This window comes from Sceloporus occidentalis, unplaced genomic scaffold (genome assembly GCF_023333645.1).
Source record: "Sceloporus occidentalis isolate IW3139 unplaced genomic scaffold, rSceOcc1.0.p SCAF_162, whole genome shotgun sequence".
NCBI lineage: Eukaryota > Metazoa > Chordata > Lepidosauria > Squamata > Phrynosomatidae > Sceloporus > Sceloporus occidentalis.
The window spans coordinates 1,662,215-1,675,985 of record NW_028317142.1 but is presented as its reverse complement, the minus strand read 5'-3'; the positions used below and the strand labels follow the sequence as shown (position 1 = coordinate 1,675,985).

Here is a 13,771-nt window from a genome sequence, read left to right as displayed (position 1 = left end):
CCAAGGTGACAGAGCTACATCACATACAAATGGCTAACATGCAGCTGCCTGCTATACGTTATATTATGTAAAAAGTCAATTTCTCGCTCTTAAATTCTTATGTAATCTAAAATACTGACTAGTCTTGTGCATATGGACCAAAGCCGATTCAGACCAATTTTTCATTTTATGTTTGGTCCATTAGTTTCCGAAAAATGAATTTAGTTTCCTGATGTTTCCTGCCCGTTCGGTTCAGACGAAATTCGGAGGGCTTTTTTCATTCTGAATCAAAGTTTGTTTTCACTCACTCTCATTCGCTCTCGGTGGTCCGCTTCTCGTCGCTATCCACCCTGTTAACCTGAGCGTTTCCGCAAAAGGGCAGAGCCTCCACGCAGACCCTTTCCACCGATTGGAGGAAGGGTGGAGAGGGGGGCGCATGGGGGGCACGCTGTGGCTCCACCCTTTTGCAGAAGTTCTCCAAGAGGCCAGAATAATGCAGATGGATCCGAGGTTCAGCAGCGCTCCTCATTCTAAGCAGAAATATATAATTTTTATCTTTTAGTTTAGCGAATGCATATTAAATTACTAACTACTTTAGAGTCCCTAACATACTTAAGTTAGGGCTGCGGCATCCTTTTAAGTTGCTTATTGTTATTGAGAAGTTCAGGCACTCCTTGTAAGGATAGAGTGGTTTGTGAAAGGAAATTGATTATATGATATAATATATCACCTATCCCAGCTTCCATGAGGTGAACTTTGAAATATTTCCAGTTAAACCAAGGTATAATTAGTACTCATATCACTCTCTTCTCTACAGTAATGTTCTAAATACCCCAGGGGGGCTGGCCCAGGGGGCAGGGGGGCAATTGCTCCTCGGGTGTGCCCAACAATTATTAAATAACCAAGGGAAGGTGACTGATGCTAAGTTCTGTTGATTTTATTTATATATTCTGTGTGTTTTGGTTAGCAATATATCTTGCACACACACAGCTTGTTCTCATACAGATGTCTTTTAAGCTGCTTTATTACTGTTTGAATGTTGATAATGTTGATGGTAATCCTATTTCTTGTACAGAAATCATCTATACATTCCCCTCTATGGAATTCTGGAATTTGTCATTTGGTATTTGGTAACATATCAAGATATACCGTAGTATTTTACATTGTGATTAACAAATTCTATTTTTCACATCCAAGGTCACAGTTGTGAACTGGTAGCAGGCCGAACCAGGAAATGTAAATGCTGATAAGAAAAAAATGAAAAGTGTATAATACAGTAAAAAAAAAAGGGTGTTACTAACTCACTTAAAAACACACACTCAGGGGTATGGGTTTTTTCTAGCGCTGTGGGCAATATTAAATAGTAGTGTTAAAGCAAACATTTCCATGTTGTCCCTTTTGCAAATGCATGGAGGGATTCTGCAGAACCCCATATGCATATACCAATATCCTCACCTCCCCAGCTAGATGCTCTGCAGAAAATGTTTGGATGAACACATCTCCATACATATGATATACTCGCCTCCAGTTGTCTAGTATTGCCAGCTCATGCACAGGGTGCAAACTACAGTTGCACAAGGGGAAGATAAACTGAGTGAGTTTGTGTGCATGTGTATTAGTGTATAGTGTGTGTATGGTGTGTTACTGCATGGAGTGTGTGTTACTATATGGCATTAGCATGAGTGTGGAAGTGTGTAGTGTTACCAGGTATGAGTGAATGGTGTTAAGGTATGACTGTATGGTGTCAGAATGGGAGTGGTAATGTATGGTGTTAGCATGAGCATGTGTGTATGTTAGTGTAAAATGTTAGCATGTGCTTGTCTTTATGGTGGTAAAGTGTCAGGGATGAGCCTAGGTTCCATGGCATGGTGGAGAAGTAGAAACGAAAGAGAGAGTGTGTGTAAATGTATGTTTACATGTACGTGTGTTTCTTTAGCCAGAATGGGGGGGCGATGCACTGAGGAAATACTCCACCTAGCTGCCACTGACTCTAGGCTCACCCCTTAGCAGCTGTGGTTCCAGCACCAGCCAAGACCTAGACACAAAATCATAGGGTTTCTTAGAGGTAGTTGTAGAAGGGTTTAATAATGTACAGTAACTGACACATAGGTTTTCTTAAAAAGGGACACTCTGCTGTCTGAGCAGGCCCCTGGACAATGAATGCATTAGAAAGTAGTTTGCATTGTGAGGGGCAGATTCAAACGAGTTACCATTAAAATTTAAAAGGAACCATTTTTATTAATCAAATAAAATCACGCAAGATTCTTTCAAATGTTCACAATAACATTAGCGCCAACCTAATTGGCTATATATATATATATATTATTGTGTAAATGTTCTAGTTTGTTTTAATCAGTTAACAACATGCACAGTGAGTGAACAGAAGAAAATTCTAAATAAAAACAATATTTGGTGTGGCCATCATTTGCCTTTAAAACAGCATTAGTTCTTCTAGGTATACTTGCACAAAGTCAGGGATTTTGTAGGCATATAGTTAGGCATTTAAACAATTATATCAAAAAGGTGCTAATGATCATCTATTTCTTTTTTTTTGTGTGCACCGGTCCTGGAGGTACTGCAATACCAGGTCAATGCATGGAGTGGACAGAGCAAGCTCTTCTTCCATCTCCCTGTTCTAAAAATCCATTTAATATATGGTCCCCAGATAGGGGACGTATCAGATATTAAACTGATAAGAACAAATACTACACTTGATCTTAGCCAAAAGGCCGAGAAGCGATGATCATCTATTTCATATGTAGGTCGAAACACAGTCATTAACTGAGATAGAAACAGGTGTGTAGGTGAAATAAAATAGGTGAGGAACAGCCAAACTCACTAACAAGGTGAGGTTGCCGAGGGCAGTTTAATGTTAAAAAGTTATATACTGTGGCAAGACTGAGCACAGCAACAAGACACAAGGCAGTTATACCACATTTGCAATGCCTTTCCCTGACAGAAATTCCAAGGCATGCAGGGCTTTCCAGATGGTATTATTTATCATTATTTATTGTTTTATATAGTACTATTATATTCCACAGCACTGTACAAAGAGTAAATGTTCTGTCTAAGCTCTTTTGAAGAAGCACAAAGAAACATGCGATGTTGAGGACCATAGATGCAGTGGTCAGCCAAAGACACATTATGCTTACTTCCCTTCACCATCATAAGAGATCCAGCAGTGACATCATCAGCATTGGCAAAGAACAGTGGAACCCTGCTACACTCATCTGCTGTCCAAAGAATTCTTTATGAAAGACTTGCGGCCAAAAAGCCATCCCTCAGACGTGGAAGCAAGGCCAACGATTCACTAAAACACAGGAACTAGGGTGCAAAAAAATAGCACCAGCTTCTCTGGACTCTGGAATATTGATTTGATTTAGATTTAGAAGATTTAGAAGAAAATTCTTGCTTTGCATTTTGTTAAATGATAAAAATAAACTATTAACATTATATGAAAGCTCATATTTGAAAGCATTCTTACTTTACAGCATGTCTTCACACCTGCCTTAATCCTCTAGTATTGTAAATATGCTCATCTGCATTAGGTATGTAACAAAATTGTGCATTCAGATTCATACAAATTACAAATGTAATAAAATTTGCAGTTTTTAGTATGTCATACAAATCTTCAAAAACGAGGCCAGACCTCCACGGAACAGACGAAAAAGAAGTCTGAAATTTGAGTGATCTCTCACAGTCTCTGAATGTCTCCCTACCTTTTCTGCTGACCTCTTCTGTGTTTCATGGCTCTGCTTCTGTGTCTCACATCTTCTTGTTCATCTCTTTTCTCTCTTTTTTCTTCTTTCTTCATCTGCATCACCACTGAAGTGAACTCCTGGGGAGGGATAGAGGACATCACCAGGAGCTCAGCCATTTTGCCGTAAGATAACCCTGTGTAAACTTCAACCAAAATGGCGGAGCTTCCCATGACATCCTCTCCCCCTGACTGGAGGATGGGGGAGACGCCATCACCAGAAGCTTCACCATTTTGCCCTAAGATAACCATGCGTGAACTTTAAAAGAAAATGGGTTATTTATTTGTGACATTTATGTTCTGTTTATGGCAAAAATTACTTAATTAATTTGTATTCTCCTCCCTTTCTAAGACATCATCTAGCAGTACCCATGCCTACAAAAAGTTATGTACCCAAATCAGAGTTGTTATTGGCCTGACCTGGCCATGGCATTTTTCCACTGATAGGGCAATTTTATTGCTACGGTGATAAAACCACTTTTAAAACTTTGCGCTAGAACAAGTCTTAATAATTGTTTTGGGGCTTTGTGGTATGTGTGATGTATTTTAATACCTACCCCTTTGTACAGTGCTGTAGAATATGATGTTTATATGTATAAAACAATAAATAATACTAATGCTCAGAAGGCAATTTTTAGGAAGCATGTTGAAATAGAAACTAAGACAAATAACAGTGAAGAATAATTTTGCACATTTTAAAAGGCCACTCTATTTGATAAAAAAGGGACGTGATAAAAAATCCTGGGATAGGTTGCCGAAGGAACTTTTATGTATTCCTGCCAGCGTAGTTTTGGAGCTGTTCCCAATTTTATCTGTGTTCTAGAGTTAGAGTTTATATAGATCATTTATTTTTAGCCTTTTGGTTGCTATGGTGGATTCACAGCCACATAGTGGGAACTGTACTTAAGATATTTGCCTCCCACTGATACTTGCTCTGACTCAACATCCGTCCACCAGAACTATCATTCAGCTAAAATATCTCTGACCTGATAATCAGTGCATAGACAGCATCACAAGAACATCCCATAATTTGATTTAAGAAGTTTATGCTCTTTTACACCATCATATACACAGTTTCCATAATATGTCCTTTTCCATCACTTAAATCTAGTGCAGACATTTAAATATGTAGTGGTCACCAGTGAAAATCTGTGTAATTATTTTATTTTATTAAGATTTCATTATTGTAACACAGATGTATGGCTCAAAGCAATACACACACATACAGGCCCGGACTGGGACAAAAAATAGGCCCGGGCATTTAAGCCTGAGCAGCCCATTTTTTATTTATTTATTGTTAAAGCCCACCCTTCATGTACCATCTTTGCATTTACTCACTCATTCACACAAATCATTAATGCAGTCTCACAAATCATTCAAGCAATTCATCCACACATAAATTCATTAATTGTCATACGCATTCACACTACCCCCTCTCCCCATCTTATCTGCCCCTTATCACTATGTTCCTCCTTTTCACTATTTACCCCCTCTCACTATCTATCCCCTCTCCCCATTTCTCACTATCTAACCCCCCTCTGCCCCTTCTCACTGCACCCCCCTCCCTCACCCTACTTACCTTGTTGCCAGAGCAAGCAGCAACTGCGACCGGGCCCGCGGCAGGGCCGGATTGACTTAGGGGCTGATGGAGCTGCAGCTCCAGGCCCCTACCTTAAAATAGGCCCAGTCAGGACCGGACTGACTGGGCCTATGCGGCCTCACTAACGCAGGGCCCCTTAAGCCCGCCGCAACTGCGACCGGGTCAGCCACTCTAAGGGGCCGGGAAGCCCCCACCAGGGCTGGCCTTAGGGGTCTGCGGCCGCACAGGGCTTAAATTAAAACATCGGGTTTTGTTTTTTTTTACTTTATTTAACATCCTCCATGTAAAATAAAGTTAACAAAAACTTTATTTAACATGGAGGATGTTAAATAAAGTAAAAAAAAACAACAAAACCCCCCCCGATGTTTTAATTTAAATCCTGTGCGGCCGCACACCCGTAAGGCCGGCCCTGGTGGGGGCTTCCCGGCTCCTTAGAGTGGCGGACCCGGCCGCAGTTGCGGCGGGCTTAAGGGGCAGGTGCCCCTTATGCCCTGCGTTAATGTGGCCGTAGAGGCCGCATAGGCCCAGTCAGTCAGGGCCTGCACACATATATAATATATATATATATATATACTGTGACAGTGTAAACCCCACGGAGATGCTTAGTGTGGCATTTGGGTACAGGTGCTATCCAGATCGTAAATATGGGTCCCTGGGGTGGAGCAATTGGAGAGCAGGGTGGGCCAATGCTCTGTTCCCCCATTCTGTGGAAAATCTATGCTGGCTTTTCCAGGAGGCTAGAAGTCTGCAGGATCCGGTCCGGGATTTCTATGGAGCCGGCATCAGGCACAGGTGCTGGGCATTAAAAAACCCTGGAGCCTGATAATCAGAGAGACTGTTGGGGGAAGAGGAAGTTCCCTGAGCTCCAAGGGCAAGGAGAGGCCCTGAAGAAGACCATCTCTGAACCAAGTGAGGCTTTACCTACCCGGACCTTTTGTGTGCTGTCTGGGGGAGGTTTTCCAGAGCCTGGTGTAGCTGGGTCTGGTTGGGAGGTTAAGGTAGTGGGTGATTAGGCTGGTCAGTCTGGGCCAGCATAGTTTAGTTAGAGAGGGCTCCAATTGGGAGCTAGGTTTTTCAGTTAAAAATAAATGATTTTTTTGTTTTTATTTCCTTTTATTTGCCAACCTGTCCCCAATTATGCACATCTGCCCCCTGGATATGTCTTTTTCCCCCCTATATGCCACTCTCCCTCGCTGATATGCCACTTTTCCCCGAGATATGCCTTTTAACCCCCTATTTGCCACTCTGCCCCCAGATATGCCTTATATACCCCTATATGCCACTTTGCCTCCCTGATATTCCTTTTAACCCTATATATGCCACTCTGCCCTTATACCCCCATATGCCACTCTTACCCTCCCCCGACTTACCAGTGCATCCCTAAGCTTGTCCCCCGTGCTTCAGATTCCTTGGTGTCTAGTGGGGGCAGCCGGTCTATGCGTGCAGACAACCTCCGCTGCTGCTGGCACTTCCGCCAGGGCTTATATGACCGGAAACGATAAATATGGGGCTTAACAGGAGACTAGCAGTATTACTGGCATCAGATCCTGTGTGCAAAGGCATTTTCATTAACATAACCAAAAGCCCACCAGACATATTAATTATGTGACCTATGCTATCATAACAATTGGTCGAATAAATGTATGAAATGCAGTTACAGAGCTTTACTAAAACGTGACTTTGTTAAAATGCATCTAAGTAAAACCTGGAACTAGTGAGCGGAGCGACAGAAGTAAATATAAACGTAACTCACCCTCACCCCAACGGGTTACATAGAATAAATGACATGAAAAAAAAAAAATAATAATTAGACTTGGGCACCAGGGGGCTCTTCGTGTTCGTCTTCGTGCTCGTCTTCGGGGAAAAAAAAATTATCATATTCCGCAAATATTCGCCTGTTCCTGTCTTCTCTTCGGGCGAATATTCGTGGACATTCTTCGTGTTCGGTTTTTCAACAGAGTCGCTCGTACAGACTTTTAAAAGCCCAATGCTGCAACTTACCCGGCAGATCCCACTGGTCTCCCTGTTCTATCAGTTAATAAATGATAGAACAGGGAGACCAGTGGGATCTGCCGGACAAGTTGCTTCATTAGGGGTTAACTTTTTAAAGTCTGTACGAGCGACTCTGTTAGTCGCTCGTACAGACTTTTAGGCTCCTGGTGCACTTGTTGCACCTTAAGGGGTTAAGGGGCAGTGCGAGTGAGCCTATTGGTCGCTTGCACGGCCCTTTAACCTATGGATTTCCGCTCCCCTTATCTAACGAAGCATCGAAGGGGTTAACTGGAGCGGAAATCCATAGGTTCGCTGTCAGGGGTTACAAATGCCGTGCGAGTGAGCCTATTGGTCACCTGCAGGGTCTTCCTCTGGCATCAACCAATTGGTTGATGCCAGAGGAGGTCCCCGTAGGCGACCAATAGGCTCATTCGGACTGCCCTGTAACCCGTGACGGCGAACCTGGGGATTTCCACTTCCGTGAACTGCCACGATGCCGCAATGCCAAGGTAAGTTAGAAGGGGAAGGGACCGGGGAGAGTGGTAGACTAAGACGAAGACGATCACGAAGATCTTCGTGTTGTGTGTCTTCGTCTTCGTCTACGTTTTTACGATCACACACCCAACTGTATTTGAATGGAGATATCTACAAATGGATAAAATCACATAGAGCAGTGTTGCAACACATCCAAAATGGACCAAAAACAGGTGGCTACGGTGAGCCTCTCACCTTGCCTAGAGCCTGTAACCTGGCTCCAGGGATAAAGAACACAGTACTGACTTAGGGCAGTACTCCCCCTTTAAGGTGATGAACAGCAGAGTGGATCCAGCAGAGTGGATGGAGTATATGTATATAAATGTAATATAAAAAGTGATGGAAAATGTAGAATAAATACTTTATTACATAAATAACAACAATATCATAAAATATACTCTACTTAAGTGTCTCTGTGAATCCTCCGATACGCATTTCGCCTGTGGGCTTCCTCAAGTCAGTGAGGGTAAGTTACGTTTATATTTACTTCTGTCGCTCCGCTCACTGTTGGTGGGTTGCACCACCAATACCTGTCTTTTATTTTGTTGAAGTGTGGGAGAGTGGGATTCCTACAGAGTGTTGTAACGCATGTACACTTTTACCTATTGTTTTTTCAAAACCTAAAACTACTTTGTCTTGATGGCATACTTCTAAACCTTTATGGATTTAGTGATATAGTATGCTGTTTAGATCAAGAATAAAAAGTACCTAAAAGGACACTCCGGCCACCATATGCACTTTAATGCATATGATAGCTGCGGCGTCTCTTTGCATTTTTGTGTATTCCATTTTGTGAATAGATCGTTAACGTGTTCTGCAGAATCTCACATATGCATTTACCCCTTTCCACACTCTCCCTAGCTGAATGCCTTGCACTTATTCTCCCTGTATTTTCTGCATTGAAGATGACCTATTCCAGCATTCCGCTGCCCTCTCATTCTTGCTAGGTACTATAAGTGCCTTACAACCGGTGGATATAATAATGTCTTAAGTGCTATATTAGTTAACAATTTCAACAAAAGTTATACAAAACGTTTTATGATCTGCTACAGAACCACTTTAATTGTGGCTTATATCAAGAAATGTGACTTTTTTTGTATTTAAATTATAGCCACGTGTCAATGTATTATATATAGTGCTTTGAAAATGGTATGATGTGGGAATTAGAGCTGGGTGAAAAGTCAGATTTCCTGCTGAAGGTACTACGAAGACAGCATTATTCCATGCACCCACGTTATCACAGGTGCATTTAGTGCATGGCACCCAGGTGCTAACAATTATGTGACACCATGGTAGTAGTGGCAGCTCGCAATGAGATAAAGATAAAAGCTCAGAGTGAGGGGGAGAGGGAAAGCTGTGTAGGCTGCACTGTACATGGGAGAAGGGGAGGGAAGGAAACAGAGAGGCGAGAGGAAGACGTGGAGAGGGTGAGAGACAGAAAGGAAGATGAAGAGAGGATGAAAGACAGAAAAAAGAGGCAGGAGAGAATAACTGAGTGCCTGTGTGGTGTCAAACAGTCAATCAAGTCTATGTCCCACTGCCTTCAAGAGATAGCTGGGGGTGGCTGGGGAAGCTCCACTGGGTTGGGCCTGGGGTAGCGACCAAAGTTAAATATTGTCAGATATTTTAGGAGAACACGTGTATTATACATCACCATATTGCACACACACAAACACAAAATTGAGTCAGAGCCATCAAGGATTTTTATTTTTTTATTTGAAAAGAAAGAAACTGATGAAAATGCTGATTCAGCAAGTATTTCCTGATTAAATAAATGATTAGTTTCAATAGTATGAGAAATTTTACTACTGCTACTTATCTCAATGAATGTGAATTTCACAGGTTGCTACACAGCAAGCATACCTGGAAATTTGTGGGCTCCAGCTACCTCGAGCCTACCCTTGGGGGACGCGGCCAGGATGGTGGGTGGTCTGGCTGACATCAGTGGGCTTTCCCGCGGACATCAGTGGGCATTCCTGCTGACATCAGGGTAAACACAGCCATTTAAAGCAACGCTTCTCCTGGAGTTCTTCGGGCCAGACACGGAAAGTCCCCAGGTATAACTGCAAGACCACCGAAACAGATTTATAACAGAAGGTATTTTCTTCTAGAAATATACTATGTGGTCAAGGACAAACAGCTGTTTTATATAATTTTATTAAAATAGTTTCTTAGACTGGAACGCCTTTAAGCAGTAATGCTATGAAGTTTCTAATTATAATGAGCAAAATCCATAATTCTGATTGGAGTATTATAGCAATAAGCATTGTCTTTAAAAGTTTATAAATTAGACAAAGAAGGGTGCTGGATTATTGATTTGGGGCTTCCTAGATTTTAGACTGTATTTTAACTCTCATAATGACTTTGATTATCTAATAATATTTGTATTTAGTTACTATCTTCTCCTGGTGAATTGGAATTTAATGGCAATTGCCTAATATCAAGAAAGTTATTTGTCTTTCCACTTCATTTTTCCACTTAACCTGGATTAATATCAACAGGGACCAGTTTTATTATTCTGAATAGAGATGAATTTTGTCTGTTTCAATATAGAAGATTTTATCCGATCCATAAGGGATCCATAAGTCAGTATTATTCATTAGTTATCAAGAATGAATCACTGTTACATACCTGCAATCCAGGTGCTCCTCTTCAATGTCTTCTAAAGGAAGGGGGAGACCCCTTTCCTCCTTGCTGCCACTGCAACCGCCGCGGAAAAGGGGGAGACCCCCCTCCACCTCACAACCGCTCCAGCAGTGCCGGTGCGGAGAAGAGGGAGTCCCCTTTCCACTCCAGGCCCGCCTCAGCCACAACCTCCACAGAGAAGAAGAGGGAAACCCCTCTCCACTCCAGGTCCGCCTTAGCCAGAACCTCCACAGAAAAGAGGGAGACCCCCCTCCATTCCATGACTGCTCCAGCTGCAGCCTCCACGGAGGAAAGGGAGACCATCGTCTTGTCAGCAGGTTGGTCCTGCGACAGAGGATTCGGTTTCGCTGATGGTCAACTCCGGAACTACAGGACTTTATACTGGAAGGTTACGCCACACTCAAGATGGCCGCAGGTCCTGACACGCGGAAATTACGCTTGGGCGCCAAATGGGAAACCACGCCCCTTTCCTTCCGGCTCCTATTTAATCTTCCAGTTTCCAAAACTCATTGCCCTTTGATGGTTGCCTATGTTCATAGTACTAGTCCTCACTGTGTTTTATCTCTGGTTGTCTCTTGTGTTTGACCTTGACTTGCTCCTCAACTACATTGACTCTCCGGTATCCTGATCTTGGCGTTGATTCTGATTCCTGGTATCCTGACCTTGGCTTGCTGGCTACGTTTTTGCTACCCCTGACTCCGGTGTCTCCAACCTAGCTGTGCGTGACAATACACTGTTTTTTTTTTTGTCATGAGTTATTTTGACACATTTTCAAGATAATTTCATCTTTTGCACTGCACAGATCATATAGATGTTTCGTAGATTTTGTTTTCACAATAAATATCTTTATTAAATATTGGGGTGATAATAATAATTTTTAATTATACATTTTGGTGTGACCTGAAAGAATTTAGGATCAGAGATAAAATATGGGGTATCTTCTTAAATTCATATTGTGAGCGTGGTCCTACAATAACTAATAGCGCCAGAATTTTGTGTCTATGATAGAATTTTGGTTTGGCCTAATTTATCTCATTAATATCTTTAACATTATATCACGACAGCAGAGGCCGGCAGCAAAGGCCGGAAGACGGTGTCAGACAAGCCAAGACCGCATGCAGGTAAAACAATTCAAGGTCCCAAACGATGATCCAAAGAATAGTCACAGTCCAAGCCAAAAGGTCAAAATCTGGATAATCAATCAGACGAGGTACATAATACTTTTGGTTGAAGTATAGTCTGCACCATGCACTGTACGTCATCAATGCATCTTGAGATGTGCATGTATGATATACTGTTCAAGTTGCTGCAATTACAAATGGTAATGCAACCCACAGAAATATTGTGTCTACCTGACTACAAATGAGCTTTTACGCCATGTGGCAATACTATGTTCAGTTAACTTTTTGTGTAGATGCCGTTTAATATTATTGAAATACAATTTGAAGGCTGGGTTATCATGGCCTTTAGAAAGACTAAAGCAAAACTAGTGTAAAGCAGTGAATGTCAAGCTTATCAGTAATTGTCATCGTGCTCAAGATTGGTGCTTTGAGTGGAGTTCAAAATGGAGGATTATTCAGTTGCTCTCTGTGGCTTATGGTTTTCAGTTTCCAGTAAAACCAGCTTTATTTGCTAAACACCACCATTTGTGTGATACTTATTTACTGTAAATTTGTTTGCTACTGTGAACCAATTATTAAATCATAGTAATAACAGATACATTTAATACGATGATTCCCGGATACCGGCATGTTAGCCATATGTATTATATTAACTGTATGATGTAATTATAGGAATTATTTAGTTGCACTGATAACTGGTAAATCCTTATTAAAATATTATATGTGTTCTTACAGATGCAAAACGAAATGATTGTCTTTGTACAGAAAAAGTAGTTGCAAAATTACTATATTATTAGACTATTAGAAAATATCAGAGCTTCATAACAAATATCCAGGCATAGATGTGTTGTGCTCCCATCAAAGATCTTCCCAAACTGCCCCCTACATGTTACAAATACTTGAGGTCTGTTTATCCGACGTACAGACCTCACTCTCTGGTCACACGCTGCCACCTTGTGACCTATTGAAGTAGAATATGATGTTGCTCTTTTGAGGAGGCTGCAAAAAAATTAAATTAGCTAATATGAACTGATTAATTATTATTTCAATTTAGACTTCAGCATCTCAGCTGGCTCACATTTTTGAAACATAGATATCCTGCTTCTTTATTTACACATAATGATTTTACGCCTACTTGGAATCATCACACTTGTTTTGTGTAATAATGTCTATCAGATGTTATTCTGTACCCTAAACAATCTTCTACTCCAATAGCAGTGCTATATGTTATTCCAAAATTATTTGTGGGGTGGATTTTTTGTTGACCTAAACAAAAGCAGAATAAAAAACTGAATTAATTGGGAAGGAATAACACATTTCTGATAATGTTTACAACTTTGGTGTTGGTGTAGACGATGCTCATAAAGGGTCAATACATAAAGTACAGTATAAGGCCATCACATGAGGAATAGTTACTCCACATTTTGACTCTCACCTTTAGTGAGTCCAAGGCCACGCATACATATGCCTCTGACAGATGGGTGCATTTACTAATCTGTGAATTTGTGGGAGTTCAAAGGAGAAAATTAAGTTTTAACTTCTGTTTTTTAACTAAGTGTCAGGACCCTGGTAAGCAGGTCAGGTAGGAGCCCAGTAGCAGGGGATACAAGGGGTTCTGTTTGCACCCCACGATGCATGACGGTATGTGATGTGGTACGGACAGGCGAAATAACATACGGCACAACAGAATACGAGGAAAGGTATCACCAGCAAGAAAAGGCAGTAGTCTCTAGGCAGGATGCCCACTGGCAGGGCTGACGGGTACGGAGGCCCACTGGGTGGGCTGACGGCAGGAAGCCCACTGGCAGGGCTGACGGGTACGGAGACCCACTGGGTGGGCTGACGGCAGGAAGCCCACTGGCAGGGCTGACGGGTACGGAGACCCACTGGGTGGGCTGACGGCAGGAAGCCCACTGGGTGAGCTGACGGCAGGAAGCCCACTGGGTGAGCTGACGGCAGGAAGCCCACTGGCAGGGCTGACAGGTACGGAGGCCCACTGGGTGGGCTGACGGCAGGAAGCCCACTGGGTGGGCTGACGGCAGGAAGCCCACTGGGTGAGCTGACGGCAGGAAGCCCACTGGCAGGGCTGACAGGTACGGAGGCCCACTGGGTGGGCTGACAGGTACGGAGGCCCACTGGGTG

At 42.3% G+C, this 13,771-nt stretch overlaps 1 non-coding gene across 1 annotated transcript; it reads right to left on the bottom strand.

Moving 5' to 3' along the window:
* Positions 1-2,529: 2,529 nt before the first annotated feature.
* LOC149279559 (U2 spliceosomal RNA) lies at positions 2,530-2,720 on the bottom strand. Its single transcript, XR_016278569.1, has one exon. It is a non-coding gene; the product is annotated as a U2 spliceosomal RNA (small nuclear RNA).
* Between the last annotated feature and the right edge of the window lie 11,051 nt (positions 2,721-13,771).